Raw genomic sequence first — 17,276 nt, 5'->3', positions numbered from 1 at the left:
ACTTGTGGTATAACAACACTTTGCATGGTACTTGCCTTATATAAGATTCTCTAAGTAGACTGGAGAATAAAGTGAACTGTGTGGCATTCGTATGTTATATGTAAGGCTACGTTATATAAAGGAGTTAAACTTCATTGAATTTGAATATCATCAGTAGGCCCTGAGACCAATTCCCCCCAAAAAATGCTGAAGAAATACTCTCTATTCCTCTTCACTTTCTCTAATTAATATTCAAACTGAGCATATATATATATATATATATATATGTGTGTGTGTGTGTGTGTGTGTGTATAGAGAGAGAGAGAGAGTTTTCTGCTGTTGCTGTACATATGTATACACAACAAATTGAATGAAAAGTCAGATTAAATAAGTTTTTGACTCACTGACTGCTAGTATGGAAAAGGTACTAATGTATCAGAAAAAACTTTTCCAATGGAATAAACATCACCACCAAAACAAGTGTAATTGTCCAAGTAAAACCTTGTGAGCATTGCAAATGTCAATAGAATTGATGCTTTTATGCAAGCAGGTATTTTATGGATATTTTGTCATTTTGAACCTGTGGTTCTCAATCTTGACTGTGCAGTAAATCAATCTTTGTGGCTTTGTAAGTTCTATTGTTTATTGTCTAGTTAGTGGATTTTTATATCAATGCCTTACCTGTGACGTCTGTTTAACAGTATAAATTCTCCCACACATTTTTTCTGCAAGACATTCCAGTGAATTTTATGTGACATAAATGTTAAGAGTAGCATCATATTTGGGATGGAGAACCAAACATAGTTACAGTGTTCATGACAGACATGTAGCTGCTGTCTTCAAATTTTGGTACTGGAATCCTGGCTCTGTACTTGTGCTCACAGTGTTCAAAATGTTATTGCACATGCTAAACTAAGAAATGGGTCTTAAGTCTTCTTTTCTTATTGGTGTAGAAATAATGACCACATTTATTATAACTGCACAGAATCCAACTCATTCACTTTTATCTTCAAATGGAAATAACAAACATATATACTCTACAAATGTTTACAATGTGGTATCAAAGATTCTTGATATAGCAGTTGTCCAAATGCTTAAGGATCTTCTGTAATTGAAAAGTACTATAATTTTTAGTTAATGGAATTCACTCTACAAATGAACAAGAGACAGAGTTCTATAAGAAGTATCAGATAGAAAGACTACCCCAATCAGGTGATGGTGGTGCACGCCTTTAATCCCAGCACTTGGGAGGCAGAGGCAGGTGGATTTCTGAGTTTGAGGCCAACCTGGTCTACTAAGTGAGTTTCAGGAGAGCCAAGGCTACCTAGAGAAACCCTGTCTCGAAAAACCAAAAAAAAAAAAAAAGAAAGAAAGAAAGAAAGAAAGAAAGAAAGAAAGAAAGAAAGAAAGAAAGAAAGAAAGAAAGAAAGAAAGAAAGAAAGAAAAGATTACCTCAGTTTTGGCTTTAGCAAATGTGTTATTTAATTTAATTTTTAAAAATTGTATAGAAATCTGTACAATAATGAATTGATGTGCTTTTCTCATTGAAAAACTAGTATTTCCGCATGAGTACACAACAAGTTCTGTTCTTACATTTATTTTTTTATTCGATATATTTTTTTATTCGATATATTTTTTGTTTACATTTCAAATGATTTCCCCTTTTCTAGGCCCCAACTCCCCGAAAGTCCAATAAGCCCCCTTCTCTCCCCCTGTCCTCCTACCCACCCCTTCCCACTTCCCCGTTCTGGTTTTGCCAAATACTGCTTCACTGAGTCTTTCCAGAACAAGGGGCCACTCTTCCTTTCTTCTTGTACCTCATTTGATGCGTGAATTATGTTTTGGGAATTCCAGTTTTCTAGGTTAATATCCACTTATTAGTGAGTGCATACCATGATTCACCTTTTGAGTCAGGGTTACTACACTTAGTATGATGTTCTCTAGCTCCATCCATTTATCTAAGAATTTCATGAATTCATTGTTTCTAATGGCTGAATAGTACTCCATTGTGTAGATATACTACATTTTTTGCATCCACTCTTCTATTCAGGGATACCTGGGTTGTTTCCAGCATCTGGCAATTATAAATAGGGCTGCTATGAACATAGTAGAGCATGTATCCTTATTACACGGTGGGGAATCCTCTGGGTATATGCCCAGGAGTGGTATAGCAGGATCTTCTGGAAGTGAGGTGCCCAGTTTTCGGGGGAACCGCCAGACTGATTTCCAGAGTGGTTGTACCAATTTGAAACCCCACCAGCAGTGGAGGAGTGTTCCTCTTTCTCCACACCTTCTCCAACACCTGCTGTTTCCTGAATTTTTAATCTTAGCCATTCTGACTGGTGTAAGGTGAAATCTCAGGGTTGTTTTGATTTGCATTTTCCTAATGACTAATGAAGTTGAGCATTTTTTAAGATGCTTCTCTGCCACCCGAAATTGTTCAGGTGAGAATTCTTTAACGCTGTACCCCATTTTTAATAGGGTTGTTTAGTTTTCTGGAGTCTAACTTCTTGAGTTCTTAATATATATTGGATATTAGCCCTCTATCTGATGTAGGATTGGTGAAGATCTTTTCCCAATTTGTTGGTTGCCGATTTGTCCTCTTGATGGTATCCTTTGCCTTACAGAAACTTTGTAATTTTATGAGGTCCCATTTGTCAATTCTTGATCTTAGAGCATACGCTATTGGTGTTCTGTTCATAAACTTTCTCCCTGTACCAATGTCCTCAAGGGTCTACCCCAGTTTCTTTTCTATTAGCTTCAGAGTGTCTGGCTTTATGTGGAGGTCCTTGATCCATTTGGAGTTGAGCTTAGTACAAGGAGACAAGGATGGATCAATTCGCATTCTTCTGCATGCTGACCTCCAGTTGAACCAGCACCATTTGTTGAAAAGGCTATCTTTTTTCCATTGGATGTTTTCAGCCTCTTTGTCGAGGATCAAGTGGCCATAGGTGTGTGGGTTCATTTCTGGATCTTCAATCCTGTTCCATTGATCCTCCCGCCTGTCACCGTACCAATACCATGCACATTTTAACACTATTGCTCTGTAGTATTGCTTGAGGTTAGGGATACTGATTCCCCCAGACTTTCTTTTGTTGCTGAGAATAGTTTTAGCTATCCTGGGTTTTTTGTTATTCCAGATGAATTTGATAATTGCTCTTTCTAACTCTGTGAAGAATTGAGTTGGGATTTTGATGGGTATTGAATTGAATCTGTATATTGCTTTTGGCAAAATGGCCATTTTAACTATATTGATTCTACCGATCCATGAGCATGGGAGGTTTTCCCATTTTTTGAGGTCTTTTTCCATTTCCTTCTTCAGAGTCTTGAAGTTCTTGTCATACAGATCTTTCACATGTTTGGTAAGAGTCACCCCAAGATACTTTATACTGTTTGTGGCTATTGTCAAGGGGGTCATTTCCCTAATTTCTTTCTCAGCCTGCTTATCCTTTGAGTATGGGAAGGCCACTGATTTGCTTGAGTTGATTTTATAACCTGCCACTTTGCTGAAGTTGTTTATCAGCTGTAGGAGTTCTCTAGTGGAGTTTTCTGGGTCACTTAGGTAGACTATCATGTCGTCTGCAAATAATGATAGTTTGACTTCTTCCTTTCCAATTTGTATCCCTTTGACCTCCTTATGTTGTCAAATTGCCTGAGCTAGTACCTCAAGTACAATATTGAAAAGATAAGGAGAAAGGGGGCAGCCCTGTCTAGTACCTGATTTTAGTGGGGTTGCTTCAAGTTTCTCTCCATTTAGTTTGATGCTGGCTACCGGTTTGCTGTATATTGCTTTTACTATGTTTAGGCATGGGCCTTGAATTTCTGTTCTTTCCAAGACTTTAAGCATAAAAGGATGCTGAATTTTATCAAATGCTTTTTCAGCATCCAATGAAATGACCATGTGGTGTTTTTCTTTGAATTTTTTGATGTAGTGGATTGCATTGATGGATTTCCATATATTGAACCAACCCTGCATTCCCGGGATAAAGCCTACTTGATCATGGTGGATGATCGTTTTGATGTGTTCTTGGATTCGGTTGGCAAGAATTTTATTGAGTATTTTTGCATCGATGTTCATAAGGGAAATTGGTCTGACGTTCTCTTTCTTTGTTTGATCTTTGTGTGGTTTTGGTATCAGCGTAATTGTGGCTTCGTAGAAGGAATTGGGTAGTGTTCCTTCTGTTTCTATTTTGTGGAATAGTTTGAAGAGTATTGGTGTTAACTCTTCTTTGAAGGTATGATAGAATTCTGCACTGAAACCATCTGGTCCTGTGCTTTTTTTTGGTTGGAAGACTTTCTACAACTCCTTCTATTTCTTTAGGCATTATGGGACTGTTTAGATGATCTATTTGGTCCTGATTTAATTTTGGTATTTGGTATCTGTCAAGGAAATTGTCCATTTCCTCCAGATTCTCCAGTTGTGTTGAGTACAGGCTCTTGTAGTAGGATCTGGTGATTTTTTGGATTTCCTCAGTTTCCGTTGTTATATCTCCCTTTTCATTTCTAAGTTTGTTAATTTGGATACTTTCTCTGTGTCATTTGGTCAGTCTGACTAAGGGTTTATCTATCTTGTTGATTTTCTCAAAGAACCAGCTCCTAGTTTTGTTGATTCTTTGTACGGTTCTCTTTGTTTCTACCTGATTGATTTCGGCCCTGAGTTTGATGATTTCCTGCCTTCTACTCCTCCTGGGTGAATTCGCTTCTTTTCGCTCCAGGACTTTCAGATGTGTCATTAAGCTGTTAGTGTATGCTCTCTCCATTTTCTTTTTGGAGGCACTCAGGGCTATGAGTTTTCCTCTTAGCACTGCTTTCATTGTGTCCCATAGATTTGGGTATGTTGTGTCTTCATTTTCATTGTGTTCTAAAAAGACTTTAATTTCTTTCTTTATTTCTTCCTTGACCAAGGTATCATTGAGTAGAATATTTTTCAGTTTCCATGTGTATGTGGGTTTTCTGTTGTTTTTGTTGCTATTGAAGACCACCTTTACTCCATAGTGATCTGATAGGAGGCATGGGATTAGTTCGATCTTCTTATATTTGTTGAGGTCTGTCTTGTGACCAATTATATGGTCGATTTTGGAGAAGGTACCATGAGGTGCTGAGAAAAAGTTATATTCTTTTGCTTTAGGATAGAATGTTCTATATATATTTGTTAAATCTAATTGGTCCACACACTCTGGAGGCCACTGGCGGGAGCCTTCCGGTCTTCACCACTGGATCAGAAGTAGCTGGGCCACCTGCCCCGTCCTCGGGGAGGCACCTTGCTCCCGTGAGTCCCTCTGACCCGGCAAAGCAGAGGATCCATGTGGAGGCCTCTGGCAGGAGCCTTCTGGTTGCCACCGCTGGATCAGAAGCAGTCTGGGTCGTGCACTCCTGTCCCCAGGCATTGCAGAGGGCCAGCAGTGCATCTGAAGGCCAGCAAGGGGGAAGCACCTTGCTCAGTGAGGGGTGAGTCCATCTGACCTGGCAAAGTGGAGGATCCATCCAGAGGCCTCTGGCAGGAGCCTTCCAGTTGCCACCTCTAGAACAGAAGCAGCCTGGGCCATGCTCCCATCCCCAAGCAGTGCAGAGGGCCAGTGGTGCATCTGGAGACCTGCTGCAGGGAGGCATCTTTCAACGGTGAGTCCTACATTGACAACAAGACCAACTAACACCAATGAGATCTAGGTGGCAAAAGGCAAACATAGGAACCTTACTAACAGAAATCAAGGCAATATGGCATCATCTGAACCCAATTCTCCTTTAATAGCAAGTCCTGGATACCCCAACACACCAGAAAAGCAAGATTTGGATGTAAAATCACTGGTTGTGATGCTGTTACAAGAACACATGAAGGACATAAATAAATCTCTTAAAGAAATTCAGGAGAAAAATGATCAAAAGCTAGAAGCTCTTACAAGGGAAACACAAAAATCACTTAAAGAAATTCAGGAGAATATGAGTCAAACGACAGTAGCCAATAAGGAGAAAATGCAAAAATCACTTTAAAAAATACAGGAGAAATTTGATCAACAGGCAGAAGGCATGAAAGAAGAAACACAAAAGTCTCTCAAAGAATTACAGGAAAACACAAACAAGCAAGTGAAGAAACTGAGCAAAAACATCCAGGATCTAAAAACAGAAATAGAAACATCTAAGAAATTACAAAGTGAGACAACGTTGCAGATAGAAAACCTTGGGAAGAAATCAGGGACCATAGATGCAAATATCAACAACAGAATGCAAGAGATAGAAAAAAGAATCTCAGATGCCGAAGATACCATAGAAACCATGGACTCAATGGTCAAAGAAAATACAAAATACAAAAAGCTTGTAACCCAAAACATCCAGGAAATCCAGGACACATTGAGAAGGCCAAACCTAAGGATTATAGGCATAGATGAAAGCAAAGATTTATAAATTAAAGGGCCAGCAAATATCTTCAATAAAATTATGGAAGAAAACTTCCCTAATCTAAAGAGAGAGATGCCCATGAATTTACAAGAAGCCTACAGAACTCCAAACAGACTGGACCAGAACAGAAATACAACCCATCACATAAAAATCAAAACCCCAAATGTACTAAACAAGGAAAGAATATTAAAGGCAGTAAGAGAAAAAGGCCAAGTAACATATAAAGGAAGACCTACCAGAATCATACCAGATTTCTCACCAGAGACTATGAAAGATAGAAGATCCTGGGCAGATCTCATGCAGACTCTAAGAGAACACAAATGCCAGCCAAATCTTCTATACCCAGCAAAACTCTCAATCACCATAGATGGGGAAACCAAGATATTCCATGACAAAACCAAGTTCACCCAATAACCTACCACAAACCCAGCCCTACAAAGTATAATAGGAGGAAACCACCAACACATGGAGGGTAACTTCACCCTGGAAAATGCAAGATAGTAACCTTCTTTCATCAAACCCATAAGAAGATAACCAATCAAATATAAAAGATAGCATCAAAAATGACAGGAAGTAATATCACTGTTCATTAATATCTCTTAACATCAATGGATTCAATTCCCCAATAAAAAGACATAGACTAACAGACTGGATACATAAACAGGATCCCACATTTTGTTGCATACAGGAAACACAGCTCAGTGTCAAAGACAAACACTACCTTAGAGTAAAAGGCTGGAAGAAAATTTTACAAGCAAATAGTATCAGGAAACAAGCCAGAGTAGCCATTCTAATATCATATAAAATTGACTTTCAACCTAAAGTCATCAAAAGAGACACTGAGGGACAGCTCTCACTGGTCAAAGGAAAAAGACACCAAAAAGAACTCTCAATCCTGAACATCTATGCTCCAAATGCAAAGGCACCCTCATTCATAAAAGAAACTTTACTAAAGCTCAAAGCACACATTGCACCTAACACAATAATTGTGGGTGACTTCTAATGGACCGATCAGGAAAACAGAAACTGAACAGGGACACAGTGAAACTAATGGAAGCTTTGGACCAATTAGAGTTAACAGATATATATATATAGAACATTTCACCCTAAAGCAATAAAATATAACTTTTTCTCAGCACTTCATGGTACCTTCTCCAAAATTGACCATATAATTGGTCACAAGACAGACTTCAACAAATATAAGAACATCAAAATAATCCCATAACTCCTATCAGATCACTATGAAGCAAAAGTGGTCTTCGATAGCAACAGAAACAACAGAAAGCCTACATACACATGGAAACTGAACCATACTCTATTAAATGATACCTTGGTCAAGGAAGAAATGAAGAAAGAAATCAAAGACTTTTTAGAACTTAATGAAAATGAAGACACAACATACCCAAATCTATGGGACACAATGAAAGCAGTGCTAAGAGGAAAACTCATAGCCCTGAGTGCCTCCAAAAAGAAAATGGAGAGAGCATACACTAACAGCTTAATGACACATCTGAAAGCCCTGGAGCAAAAAGAAGCGAATTCACCCAGGAGGAGTAGAAGGCAGGAAATTATCAAACTCTACTGAAATCAATCAAATACAAACTAAGAGAACCATACAAAGAATCAACGAATCCAGGAGCTGGTTCTTTGAAAAAATCAACAAGATAAATAAACCCTTAGCCAGACAAACCAAAGGGCACAGAGACAGTATCCAGATTAATAAAATTAGAAATGAAAAGGGAGATATAACAACAGAAACTGAGGAAACTGAAAAAATCATCAGATCTTACTACCAAATCCTATACTCAACACAACTGAAGAATCTGGAGGAAATGGACAATTTCCTAGACAGATACCAAACACCAAAATTAAATCAGGATCAAATAGATCATCTAAACAGGCCCATAACCCCTAAAGAAATAAAAGGGGTCATAAAAAGTCTCCCAACTTAAAAAAGCACGGGACCAGATTGCTACAGTGCAAAATTCTATCAGATGTTCAAAGAAGACCTAACACTCTTCAAACTGTTCCACAAAATAGAAACAGAAGGAACACTACCCAACTCGTTCTACGAAGCCACATTTACACTGATACCAAAACCACACAAAGATCCAACAAAGAAAGAGAACTTGAGGCCAATTTCCCCTATGAATATCAATGCAAAAATACTCAATAATATTCTTGCCAACTGAATCCAAGAACATATCAAAACGATCATCCACCACGATCAAGTGGGCTTTATCCCAGGAATGCAGGGATGGTTCAATATACGGAAATCCATCAATGCAATCCACTACATAAACAAACTCAAAGAAAAAAAACATATGATCATTTCATTAGATGCTGAAAAGGCATTTGAAAAAATTCAACATCTTTTCATGGCAAAAGTCTTGGAAAGAACAGGAATTCAAGGCCATACCTAAGCATAACTAAAGCAATATACAGCAAACCAGTAGTAAACATCAAACTAAATGGAGAGAAACTTGAAGCAATCCCATTAAAATCAGAGACTAGATATGGCTGCCCTCTCTCTCCATATTGTTTCAATACAGTACTTAAAGTCCTAGCAATTAGACAACATAAGGAGGTCAAAGGTATACAAATTGGTAAGGAAGAAGTAAAATTATCACTATATGCAGATGACATGATAATATACTTAAGTGACCCAAAAAACTCTACCAGAGAACTCCTACAGCTGATAAACAACTTCAGCAAAGTGGCAGGTTATAAAATCAACTCAAGCAAATCAGTTGCCTTCCTACACTCAAAAAATAATCAGACTGAGAAAGAAATTAGGTAAATGACACCCTTCACAATAGCCACAAACAATATAAAGTATCTTGGTGTGACTCTAACCAAACAAGTGAAAGATCTTTAGGACAAGAAGTTCAGGTCTCTGAAGAAGGAAATCGAAGAAGACCTCAGAAAATGGAAAAATCTACCATGCTCGTGGATTGGCAGGATTAATATAGTTAAAATGGCCATCTGCCAAAAGCTATATACAGATTCAATGCAATCCCCATCAAAAGCCCAACTCAGTTCTTCATAGAATTGGAAAAAGCAATTCTCAAATTTATCTGGAATAACAAAAGACCCAGGATAGCTAAAACTATTCTCAACAGTAAAAGAACTTCTGGGGGTATTAGTATCCCAGACCTCAAGCAATACTACAGAGCAAAAGTGTTAAAAACTGGATGGTATTGGCACAGGGACAGGCAAGTGGATCAATGGAATAGAATTGAAGACCCAGAAATTAATCCATACACCTATGGTCACTTGATCTTCGACAAAGGAGCTGAACACATCCAGTGGAAAAAAGAGAGCCTTTTCAACAAATGGTGCTGGCTCAGCTGGAGGTCAGCATGCAGAAGAATGCGAATTGATCCATTCTTATCTCCTTGTACTAAGCTCAACTCCAAGTGGATCAAGGACCTCCACATAAAACCAGACACACTGAAACTAATAGAAAAGAAACTGGGGAAAACCCTTGAGGGCATAGGCAAAGGGGAAAAGTTCCTGAACAGAACACCAATAGCTTATGCTCTAAGATCAAGAATTGACAAATGGGTCCTCATAAAATTACAAAGTTTCTGTAAGGCAAAGGACACTGTCAAAAGGACAAAATGGCAACCAACAAATTGGGAAAAGATCTTCACCAGCCATACATCTGACAGAGGGCTAATATCCAATATATACAAAGAACCCAAGAAGTTAGACCACAGGGAACCAAATAACCCTATGAAAAATTGGGGTACAGACCTAAACAAAGAATTTTCACCTGAAGAAATTTGGATGGTCGAGAAGCACCTTAAGAAATGCTCAACATCATTAGCCATTAGGGAAATGCAGATCAAAACAACCCTGAGATTTCACCTCTCACCACTCAGAATGGCTAAGGTTAAAAACTCAGGAGACAGCAGGTGTTGGTGAGGATGTGGAGAAAGAGGAACACTCCTTCACTGCTGGTAGGATTGTAAGATGGTACAACCACTATGGAAATCAGTCTGGCAGTTCCTAAGAAAGCTGGGCATGACACTTCCGGAGGACCCTGCTATACCTCTCCTGGACATATACCCAGAGGATTCCCCAGCATGCAATAAGGATACATGCTCCACTATGTTCATAGCAACCTTATTTATAATAGCCGGAAGCTGGAAAGAACCCAGATATCCCTCAGTGGAGGAATGGATACAGAAAAAGTGGTATTTATACACAATGGAGTACTATTCAGCAATTAAAAACAATGAATTCATGAATTTTTTAGGCAAATGGATGGAACTGGAAAATATCATCCTAAGCGAGGTAACACAATCACAAAAGAATACACATGAAATGCAGTCATTGATAAGTGGATATTAATTAGCCCTGAAGCTCTGAATACTGAAGATAAAATTAGCATCTCAAATGATTCCCATGAAGAAGGAAGAAGAGGGCCCTAATCCTGGAAAGGCTTGATCCAGCACAGTAGGGGAGTATCAGGACAGAGAAAAGGGAGGGGGAAAGACAGGAGAATGGATGGAGAGAAGAGGACTTATGGAACATATGGGGGGAGGGACTGGGAAAGGAGAAGGCTTCTCGAATGTAAACAAGGAAATTAGAAAATAAAAAAAAATAGATAGAAATATGTGTACAATAATAAATTGATGTGCTTTTCTCATTGAAAAATTAGTATTTCCGCATGAGCACTCAACAAGTTCTTTTCTTACATTTATAAAGACAAACACACACACACAAGCACACACACACACACATATATATATGTGTGTGTGTGTGTGTGTGTGTATATATATATATATATATATTGGTTTTTTGAGACAGGGTTTCTCTGTATAGCCTTGATGTAATCAAATTTTAATCTTGAGAATCACATATTAAAAATTACATTTGTGCATCTGTGACATTCGAGTTCTCAAAATATCTTTTGCTTAACTGTTTTTGTTTCATCAAAACTATCAGTTTGCAGTTGTGGAATAAGGAAGCCCAAGTAGTCGCTCCAGCTAGTACATGGGCATGGCTCATATGCTACCTAAGGAGCTGGTGTGCAGTTATCTGACTTTGAGGCATGCCTCTGGTTCTTACTCAGTGCTACTTTTCTAATAATAAATCTTTTATAAAGGGGAAATCATTTGAAATGTAAATAAAAATATATTGAATTAAATAAAAAAAGAAATGCAAATAAAGAAAATATCTAATAAAAAAAGATATTGGCAGGAAGAAAATGATTTCTCAGTTCTTCAAAAATGCAGTTGATGTAGTGTCTAGTTTTTCTTTGATTTTGTTTGTTTTTTTTTGTTTTGTTTTGTTGTTTTCCATTTGAATAAAGCTTTGCAAAATTTAGCAATCTTGGAGTCTGTATTCTGATGTTCTAATGATAACTGTTCCGTTCAGGTAAGTCACTTCCACAAAAAATCCATTTTTGTTTCAAAAATCTTCAATCATAACTCTTATTTACTTATTCATTTATCTATTTGCTTATTTATATTATGGGCTATCTATGTGAAAGCTGAGTGAACCATGGCCACCTTGCCTGGGTATGGTACAGTAGTCACTATGTATCCTAGTGATTAGTAAACTCACTTAGGCTTTGCATAAGATCTGTGTCTGAGGGAATTTTACCCTTTATGATATTAATGCTAATTTCTTTCATTGTGCTTTGGATTCTGTTTATTACCATGTGTAAAGATGTTTGCTTCTGTGAACCATCTTGACTCTATTTCCTACTGAGCAATTTGGCCTCTATTGCTTTTCAGCAAACAGTAACACGTACAGCTACAACTCAGAATCCAATAATACAGTGACCTACGGGTCAGTGCAGTAAGGAATTTTCCACATTGAATGATTGTTTAATAGTGACTGAAGACCTCCTGTGAGTCGAATCACATAGAAATATCCTTGCTTCCTACTTTCCAGTTTATATGTATATCTGAATAGTTTTTGTTCTTAAAAACTAACCATTTTCACCATTAAATTTGTCCTTATAACATACATACTATCGAATTACTTAGATTATCTAATGTTAAAAGAAATACAATGATCTATGCTCAAGTTCAGGATTTATGATGGTTTCAATAATTTATTTACTTAAAGAAAATCCTCTTAAGCAGCATTGAACATATCCTTACAGTAAATGTGAATTATAATGGTATGCTTCTCTTAGTTTTGTTTACTAAATGCATTTACATTGACATGTATTTTTATTTTAATGCACATTTCTCTGGATTGTTTTTAGAGGGAGTTAAAATCACATCTTGTAGGACAGCATAATAATATTCAGGCTCCAGACCTTTACCATAGTTGTCATCTAAATTAGGAATAATTTATATATGTTAATTATTATTGGATTATAATTACATACTACCTTTATTTTTAATATGAATATTTATGATTTTCTTTCTTATACATTAGTCTGGCTACCTTAGCTTTGCAAATAGGGGTCAATAATCCCTGAATTTTTTTTAGAAAGCCTAAACTGTTAATTCTTTTTCTTTTTATAGATTTATTTATTATATGTAAATACACTGTAGCTATCTTCAGACATACCAGAAGAAAGCATCAGATCTCATTATGGATGGTCGTGAACCACCATGGGGTTCCTGGTATTTGAAGTCAGGACCTTCAGAAGAGCAGCCAGAGCTCTTAACCACTGAGCCATCTCTCCAGCCCTAAACTGTTAGTTTATGATTAAAGATTAAATAAATTGCATCCCACCTATTTAAGCAGCTCATTTCCCTGATTTAATGACATCAACAGTCCTATCTTTAGACTATGTTTGGCTTCTAGAGTATCATGGATTTCTACATATCATTATGTCACTTTTAATCCCTCATGCTCACTTGTCTTATCTCTTCTTCCTAAAATGCATACTAGATTTTTCCTTTTCAACAAGCAAATCTATATTAAAAAATTCACACATATGTTCTGTAACCACTATATTCTACAATGATACCAGTCTCCCTGTGCTATTTTTTAGGACCTAGGTAAAATATTAAGGCCTAGATGGAATGTTAAGTCCTAGGTAAAGTGTTGAAGTCTAAGTAAAATGCTAATCTCCAGGTAACAGTTACCTGACTAGCCTGACATCATAAGGAAACTTATATTGGGTTTTATAAAGTTTTATGAAGGATACTTTTCACTGTTTCTCTGTTTGGTTTTTGTTTCCATGATCTGTCCACTGATGAGAGTGGGGTGTTGAAATCTCCTACCATTATTGTATGAGGTGCAATGTGTGCTTTGCACTTTAGTAAAGTTTCTTTTATGAATGTGGGTACCCTTGCATTTGGAGCATAGATATTCAGAATTGAGAGCTCTTCTTGGTATATATTTCCTTTGTTGAGTATGAAGTGTCCTTCCTTATCCATTTTGATAACTTTTGGTTGAAAATTGCTTTTATTGGATATTAGAATGGCTACTCTAGCTTATTTCTTGTGACCATTTACTTGGAAAATTGTTTTTCAGCCCTATACTCTGAGGTAGTGTCTTTCTTTTACACTCAGGTGCATTTCCATTAAGGAGCAAAATGTTGGGTCTTGTTTATGTATCCAGTCTGTTAGTCTATGTCTTCTTGCTGGGGAATAGAATGCATTGATGTTAAGAGATATTAAGGAATAGTGATTGTTACTTCCTGTTATTTTCGATGTTATTTTTAAATTTGTGTGGTTATCATCTTTTGGATTTGTTGAAAGATTGCTTATATCTATTATCCTTTGTAGGGCTGAATTTGTGGAAAGATACTGTGTAAATTTGTTTTTGTAATGGAATATCTTGGTTTCTCTGTCTGTAGTAATTGAGAGTTTTGCTGGTGTAGTAGCCTGGGCTGGCATTTGTATTCTCTTACCATGTGTATAACATCTGCCCAGGATCTTCTAGCTTTCATAAATCTCTGGTGAGAAGTCTGGTGTAATTCTCATAGGTCTACCTTTATATGTTACTTGACCTTTTCCCCTTACTGCTTTTAATAGTCTTTCTCTGTTTTGTACCTTTGGTGTTTTGACTATTGTGTGACAAGATAAATTTATTTTCTGAGCCAATCTATTTGCAGTTCTGTAGGACTCGTTTATGTTTGTTTGCCATCTCTTTCTTTTTTATTAGGGAACTTTTCTTTCATAATTTTGAAGATTATTGATGATATTTACTGGCAATTTAGTTGGGAATCTTCACTCTCTTCTATGTCTATTATCCTGAGGTCTTGTCTTCTTATTGTGTCCTGTATTTCCTAGATGATTTGGGTTAGGGGTTTTTTGCATTTTGCATTTTTAAACTGTTGTATTAATGTTTTCTATGGTATCTTCTGCACCTGAGGTTCTTTCTTCTATTTTTTTGTTTTTTGTTGATGATGTTTGTGTCTATGGATTCTGTTTTCTTTCCCAGGTTTTCTATTTCCAGGGTTGTCTCCCTTTGTGATTTCTTTGCATCTAGTTCCCTTTTTAGAGCCTGGATGGTTTTGTTCAATTCCTTGACCTGTTTGATTGTGTTTTGCTGCAATTCTTTAAGGAATTTTTGTGTTTCTTCCTTAAGGGCTTCAAGTTGTTTATCTGTGTTCTCCTGTATTTCTTTAAGGGAGTTATTTATGTCCTTCTTAAAGTTCTCTATCATCATCATGAGATGTAATTTAAATCAGTCTTGCTTTTCTGATGTGTTGAGGTATCCAGGGATCACTGTGGTGGGAGAATTGCATTCTGATGATGCCAAGTTGCCTTGGTTTCCACTGCTTATGATCTTGTTCTTGCCTCTTGTCCTCTGGTTATCTCTGGTGTTAGCTGGTCTTGATGTCTCTGACTGTGGCTTGTTCCTCCTGCAAGCCTCAGTGTCATTACTCCTGGGAGACAAGGTCTCATTGGGAGTAATTTGGGTATGGAGAGCTATGGCAAAGGATCAGCTCCAAAGTACAGATGGAAACCAGAAGGATCCTGTCCCCAGCTGTTCCTTGGTTCCTGTACCCTGATGACTCAGGGCATGTCCCACTTGGGTCAGGAATTTGAGCTGAAGTCATGGTCTTACCTGTGCTCACAGGTGATTCAGCACTCCTCGGAGACCAGTTCTCACTAGCCAGTATTTCAGTATGGAATGGTGTGACACAGGATCAGCTCCAGTTGTAGATGGAAACCCAGAAGGATTCAGTACCAAGCTGCTCCTTAGCTTCCTGTGTCCGGAGGGCTCCAGGTGGGTACCTTGGAGCATGGTGATCTTACCTGTGCTCACAGGTATGTCCACTCTCCTGGGAGATCATCTCTCTCCCTGATGTATTTGGGTATGGAGCATTGTGTCACAGGATCAGCTCCAAGCACAGATGGAAACCCAAGAAGCACTATAATGTCAAAGTTGATTATATATTTTGCTATGTTTAGTGCCCTTGGAAACCATTCAAATAGAGGTCAGTAGAACTGCTTTGTATAGTTACCCACAATATGCTCAGACCTGAACCAACCACCTAACAGCACTTCCTGTGCCTGTGTATAAGCTTTTGTCTTATAAGTGGCCCCAGGGATGGACACCAACATAAGAGAGACAACTGCACCAATTAAAAAAAAAAACTATTTGGAATAAGACTTCCATTTTGAGAACTGGTCAAGTAGCATTTAAGTTCCCAAGACCTTCCTGGGAATTGACATCCAACTTGGCAGAAAGATAAATATGTAGATAATTGGCATCTTGGTTGACAAGGTAAGGCTTGAGTATTAGACAAGGTAAGTCCCTCACCACAGTTGAAACCCCAAACAATGAGAGAAGGATAAGTGTGCAACAACAACAACAACAGCAGCAGCAGCAACAGTTTCTAGGGAAATCCCTCTTCCCTACTTCTAGTGTGGTGACATAACATAGCACAGATATTTGTCAATTTGGGGCTTTAAAACACTGTAGAATTTTAACACAGTGCTATGGATCAATTTTCACATCTGGGATATGGTCCTGGTTGACAAGTTCTGGGACATATGCTCAATAAACTAACCCTGTCTGATTGATCTTAGTGTTTGCATCCTTTGTGAGTGAGACAATCCCTAGACCCTAACTTTATTTACCGTCCCCTACTTTTGTCATATTTGCAGACATAAATATTTTAATTCCCTATGACCAAATATTGACAGATATTCTCAAAATGTCTCAACTTCATTTATATCAATATTTTGTACTGGCCACAGAAGAAAGCAGGCACTGTTTAAATTCTGCCTGTTGATATCCTAACTTAATTTTCCAATTAAGGAATTCATAACTTTCGCATAGTCAGAAAGGATCTGGTAACCGCCCATGATTTATATATAGAAGATTAATCTATATACCTCTTTCTTATGACATTAAACTTTTGTTTTTAAGTTTCTAATTTATGCTGGTTAGTCTTTTATCAACTTGACACAAGCTAGCAGCAACATCTTGGAAGAGGAGCATCAACTTAGAAAATTCTCCCATCAGACTGGCTTGTAGAAGTTGGTAAAGTATTTTCTTGATAAATGATTGATATGCAGGTCCCAAGCCTACAATGGGCACTGACAGTCCTAGGCCAGTGATCCTGAATTCTATGAAAAAGTAGTTGAGTAAGCCACAAGGGGCAAGGATGTAAGGTATATGCCTCCATGACCTCTGTTTTAGGTCATGCCCCCAAGATGCTGACCTGACTTCTCTCAATGATGGACTCTAACCTGTAAGATGTTATATCAATATATATATGTGAGCTTTTTTGTTCAATGTTATATCACAGAAGTAGAAAGCAAGCTAAGAAATAAATTCTGAAGGAAAAAGCATGAACACTGTCATGAGTTTCTTAAACATTAATTTTTCTCTAAATATTTGTAAGTCTGCTCAGCAGAGTGAAGAAGTAAGTATACTACCCATAATTTCAAAGAACCCCTTTTCCCTATGGCACTATATACGGAGGCATGTGGGAATGACATGCTCAAGTAGCATAAAATATC

Source organism: Apodemus sylvaticus, chromosome 11 (genome assembly GCF_947179515.1).
Source record: "Apodemus sylvaticus chromosome 11, mApoSyl1.1, whole genome shotgun sequence".
Lineage (NCBI taxonomy): Eukaryota > Metazoa > Chordata > Mammalia > Rodentia > Muridae > Apodemus > Apodemus sylvaticus.
The sequence above is the reverse complement of the archived record's forward strand: the minus strand, read 5'-3'. Positions refer to the sequence as shown.